Raw genomic sequence first — 6,000 nt, 5'->3', positions numbered from 1 at the left:
GCTGACATGCTTTCGTCATCCCACTCCACTGGGTCACTTGCTCCTTTCCTGGTCATTTTTATCAATGGTTTTGCTAGGACTGCAAATCCCACAATCCATTGCCTGCAGTAACCTACAACTCCAAGGAACATTCTGATTTCCTTCTGAGTGTTTGGCAATTCCATGTTTCGAATTATCCTGATTCTTTCTGAGGTGACTTTCCTGATACCTCTCTCTATCTGGTGCCCCAGATACTTCACTGATGTAGTACAGAATTGCAGCTTTTCTTGGGACACTTTATGCCCTCCCTCAACTAAATGTTTCAGTAAGGCAATGGTGTCAGTCACGCAGTCTTTTCGGTTCCTAGACGCCACCAAGAGGTCGTCTATGTACTGCACCAGAACTGAGTTTCAGGGCAAAATTAGGGTCTCAAGGCACTTTTTCAGAATCTGATTAAAGATTGAGGGGATTTCTGTATACCCCTGAGGGACGCGATTCCAGACGAACACGTGACTGTCGAATTCAAATGAGAATAGAAATTTGCTGTCTGGATGCAATGGAATTGAAAAGAATGCATGACATAAGTCAATGACAGTAAACCATCCTGCATTCCATGGAATTTGGTATAAAATCACTGCAGGGTTTGGCACGACAGGACAACAGGGAACCACAATTTTGTTAACCCTTCGCAGGTCCTGTACTACCCTGTACTTACCGCTAGGTTTCTTGATTCCGATTATGGGTGAATTGCATGGACTGCTCATCACTTCTTGTATGATTTTGGCTTCTAACAATCTTTTACTTTCAATGGCCACTCCTGCTTTTACTTCTGCACTCATCTTGTACTGTTTAATGTTTGGGTACACTGCATTCTCCTTTATGGTTATTTTAATCAGGTCTACCTTTGCCATTAATCCTACATCCTTTCCAGTAAAATCCCATACCTCTGGTTTTACTGTTTCTTGCAGTTCTTCAGGTAAATCTGCTATTGTCAGCTTTTTTATTTCAGAATCGGATCTTGCTAACATTAGTTTATAAATTCCATCTTCAACTGGGGTCTGTATTTCAACGCCATTTGGTGTGCAAAAGATGGTGCAATTCATTTTGCACAACAAATCCCTCCCTAACAGGTTTACAGGACTGGAGTCGCAAACGACAAATCTGTGCATTTCTTTAAAATTTCCAATCTTAATTTCCATGGGTTTTGTGACTGGGGTACTAATTAGCAGATTAGAGACACCAACTACCTGGATTGCTTCTCCCGAGAGGGGTAGGTTTGGAACGTCTGCTGTTCTCACAGTAGAACGAGTGGCACCAGTGTCCAAAAGAAAGGTGACATCATTTCCTTCAACCTTTCCTTCAATGTATGGCCCTGTCTGGTCCACCGGCAAGGAGGCGCCAAGTACACACTCCTCGTCCTCCCCCCTCAGGCACCGTCAGTAGGTATCATCACAGAGAAATGTGTCGTTTAACAGGAATTGTGGAACAGCTGCATTTCTGTCCTCCCTTCCTTCCCACACTTCCGTGTCTTCCCTCTGCTGTGCTTTGCCTTTATAATTCTGTCTAGGTGCATGAGGCAACTGATTCTGCTTTACCTGTTGCTGGGTCTTTCGTGGTTTCTCATTCTGCGTCTGTGGATTTAAATCATTGATTTGGATATTACCATTCTGGGCATATGGACACTCGTCTCTACAATGACCTATCTGGCCGCATCCGTGACAGGGAAATTTCTTTTTTGCTTCTTCTCTGCTCATTTTTACTCTGGGTTTTCCTCCCCCCCCCCAGAACTTTGATTTTGGGTACTACTATTCATGTTACTCAACTGTTTTTCTTGTTGTTTTGCTAATTTTACTTGTGCCCACATGACTTTTTCTTTTAAGGCCTTTCGTTTGTCAGCCATCTCATCTTCACAGTAGTTTGCATACCTTAAAACCTCATCAATTTTCTTAGACTGCCAACAGATTTTATTGTCTTTGATCCATAGGGAAATTTCGGGTCTTAAACCTGATACAAACCTGTAAATGAAATGAGTCATGTCCTTCATCTCAATGTTATCTAGGCCACTGTATGTTTTGAACACCTGTAACAATCGTTCATAATAAGAATGCACAGTTTCATCTCTATCCTGGGCAGTTCTATCTATTCTGGTCCAATCAGTTTCTTTCGCAGGCACCTTCCCTTTCAGATGCAACATTACTTGATGGTATTTTTTCATTACCTCATCGGAAGGAGCTCCTGTAATAGGGTCCCTCGGGAATTCCTCACTAGGCCAACCAATAGCAATTTTACATTCTGTCCACAAATCTACGGGAACTACGATATCGAAAAACCCATCCAGATCTTTCCACAAGCATTTTTGTACTTTCACAAACCTTTCTACCTGCCTGTACCAATCCACAGGTTTCTCTCGTAATTTTGGGAAATCATTGGTAAAGGACACAATATCCTGTCGGGACCATGGAACATGCACATATTTTCCACCTGGCACTTCTCGCATAGGATATAATTTTTCTGCCTTGTCTGCTTCTTTTAAGACATACTCTGAAGCCATCTGTTTTGATCTAATTTCTTCCTTTTTCTTTGCCCATCTGGCTTTCCATTTTTCTAATTCTCCCCATTTTTGAAACAGGTTCACTAATTCTTTAATCTGTACCTTTTTCCCTGACACATTCATATTTTCCAGATCCTTGTCTGAGAACTCTGCTCTGTAGGGTTTTTGCAATGATTTAGATTTCCCAATATCTATTCCCATACTAGCCGCGGTATCCATTAATTTCTCATGGAACACTCTGGTATTACGGGTGATGATTTTACAGATAAACAGCAGTTCTTCCTCAGAAAAGGTATTTAGTCTGTCTAACCCCACATTTCCAGCCATCAGTTCTTCCAAATAAATTCTTAATTTGTAAATATCTAATGGTTTCGACGGGGGATTTGGTTTCTCTAATTCTCGACTCCATCTCTCGATTTCTTCAGGAGTCACTACCGTGGCACTTCTAGTACCAGAAGCTGACTCAATCTGCACTTCTCCTGCACTGAAAGGAGTGTTTTTCTTTCTTGAACCCCTTTCTGGTTCCCTTATCGGTAAGTCCATCAAGGAAATCACAGACTCACATTCACTTGCTTGGTCATCTACAATTAAGGGCTCTTTTCTCGGCTGCACTACAGCTGGGGTAATAATTGGAGTCTTTGGACACCCCTGTTTATCCCCACACAAAGGAAAAACTGGTCCAATAGTCACTGGAATTGTCAAAGCTTCAGGACTTGTATTTAGTTGGGAAATTTTCTGAATTAATTCTGTTCTCTGTTTAATTAGTGCCTCTCGCTCTCTCTCCTGCAGTACTCTTACCAGTCTTGTTTCAGGTACTATTTGCGGAGTCAGGGTTGGGGCAGTTGGATGCGTCATACTTGGTCCCTCACCATAATTAGGTTTCAGGAATGGATTCCCTGTGCTTAAAGATCTTGGTTCCTCCTGATAGGGAGGTATTTGACAGCTGTCTCTTACACTTACTGGTCTTGATCCCTCCTGGTAAGGGGGTATTTGGCAAGTATCCCCTACACTTGAGGATCTGGGTCCTTCATTATAAGGAGGTGGATTCTTCATGAACAAGTCCTCCAAATAATCGTCATCGGATTCCCCACTGGTCACCCAATGTTTGGTCTTTTCTGTCTTTTTCCCTCCCATAGGGTCTCCTAGTGCCATCATAGGGTACAGTCCTTCTACTATCATATTCTGTCTCCATTGTTTCATTCTTTTCTCTCGGGTTTCTTGGTTTACTTTAGGATACCATTTGGTTAACCCTTTGTCCATTCTAGGTTTGTCTCGCTCAAAAGCCTCTATCTCCCATTCTTCTAAGGCTTCGTACTGTGTCAATCTGGGTCTGGGATGCAAATCATTCATTCGGGTTCTCAAATTGAACAGAATCCTGCCATTAACTGTACCCTCTAACGGAAATGCCAAAACTCCGTCATTTTTAGTGTATTCCACCCAATTCTCCAACCATACACAAGAGTGGTACCCTTTATCAAACATCATGAAAGATGCGGGAGTATTAGGTGGTGGAATGACAACTCCTTCTCTAGTTTTCATAGGCTTGTCTCTTTTGAAATAATTTTTCACTTTGCTTACTAAGGTAATTTTCCTTTTTTCTCCGTACATAACGCTTTTACGACCTTTCCAGTGATCTTTTCCAAACCCTAGATATCTTGGATCAGGTCTAGTCTCCGGAGTATACGAATGCCACATATACTTTTCCGCAAGCGACTTTGTTTACAAAATCACTTCCAATCCAACTGCGTCTTTTATTCTTCAGCAACCAATCAACCCGTTGGTTGCAACATATTTCTGACCAATGGGTGCGCGGCCTTTTCGTGAGACAAGTTCTCACGCTTCTGCGCTCACCCCTCCTTTACAATACCAGCTCCGCTACACACCCGCTGTCTCTACCAATACCAGCGCGGCACAGAGTGACGTCAGAGCAGCTCCGCAACTGACTCCCTCCTTCACAAGGTAACGGAAACTTGATTTCTTTCTTAAAGTGCAAGTGCTTTATTTAATTTACAACGTAAAACATTCGCCACTGTACTCGAGTGTCTAGAAAGGAAAGTTTTTGTTTTACTGCAAGTAAACCTCTTCTGTTTACTTTTCAAATACTACGAGTAGATCCCTTCTGCCTACTCTTCACACAAGCATTAGTAAACCTGCTACTCCTTCGACTCATCCACAGCGGGATATATACTAAGCCAAAAGTTTCACCAGTGAACTCCTTTGCTATCAATCAAGCTTAGACGAACCTGCTACTCCTTCTGTGTGACCCTTACTAGGTTATATCACAATAGAAGTTTTGCCAGCGAACTCTTTGCTACCATTTATTCATACATTTATACAGAAAAACCCTAATTAGTGCTTCCAGTTCTGCCTAACCTGCACCAATTTTCCTCTAGTAAGTGACCTCACTGCGCGATGGATTCTCCTCACCACCCGCTATTCTTTCCCCGGGGATTCCAAACAAACATATAACAATTTATTAATGAGTTGATTAGTACATATATCAATATAGCAGCAAGAAAAACAATTTAAAACATTTCATAATTTTTCCAAAGCAAGAAGCAACAATTCTTCATTTGATCGATCAATACTTTTAGCAGCAATACAATTTTCACAGTTAGCAGCAAATAACCTATCTACCTATCTTAACTAGTCCTACCTAACTTTAACTAGTCCCTAACCATTTCCTCTGCTACCAGAAAATTACTGATAGAGCGCGCAGGTCTCCCGACTTATAATTTTACCATACACATATCAGGCCCATATAATTTCCAGTTTACCATATTCATAAATCAGGTGACCTTGCACACTACTACCAGTAATCCTTGTTCCTTCCTATTTTATTTCCAGTGTACCCGACTTACCAATCCACCGTTACGGGTACCTATGACTACAATGGATCAGGGAGCTAGCTGTAAAGAAAGGCAGATACAAAACGTACTTTGTCTATCTATAATTGCACTCAGATAATAACCAGAGACACGGGAAGTTTTAAAACCTTTATCTAAACTTCATCAGATTCCGAAAGCATAAGATTTACAGTAAGTAAGCAATCAATAATCAAGATTACAAAGAGCACGTATCCATAAAGGAAGTATATGAGACCAACCATTTATGAGTCTAAAGGAAGGTAAGAACAGGGAACATACTAGTAAGATTTTTCAAGTTTAGACTAGGCGTGGAGCAGCTAAAGGACGGGGAAAATAAGGAACATACTAGAATATATCTTTAAAGGGAACTTTGATCAGTCTATGGAGACTCGAAAAGTAAACATGTAACTATAGGGGAAGGTAAAAAGTGGAACACGCTAATATCTCAGAATAAACATTTCATTTTATCTAAGGGAAGGTAAAGAAAAGTAACAACTGTATTTTCATGAACTGAAAACAGGAATGTACTTAAAGGATGGGTAAGAAATGGAACATGCTAGAATAACAATGATAACGTATGACCTGTTCATTTAGTGGTGCGTA

This window comes from Lissotriton helveticus, chromosome 9, assembly GCF_964261635.1.
Source record: "Lissotriton helveticus chromosome 9, aLisHel1.1, whole genome shotgun sequence".
Taxonomy (NCBI): Eukaryota; Metazoa; Chordata; class Amphibia; order Caudata; family Salamandridae; genus Lissotriton; species Lissotriton helveticus.
This window is presented reverse-complemented; position numbering follows the sequence as displayed.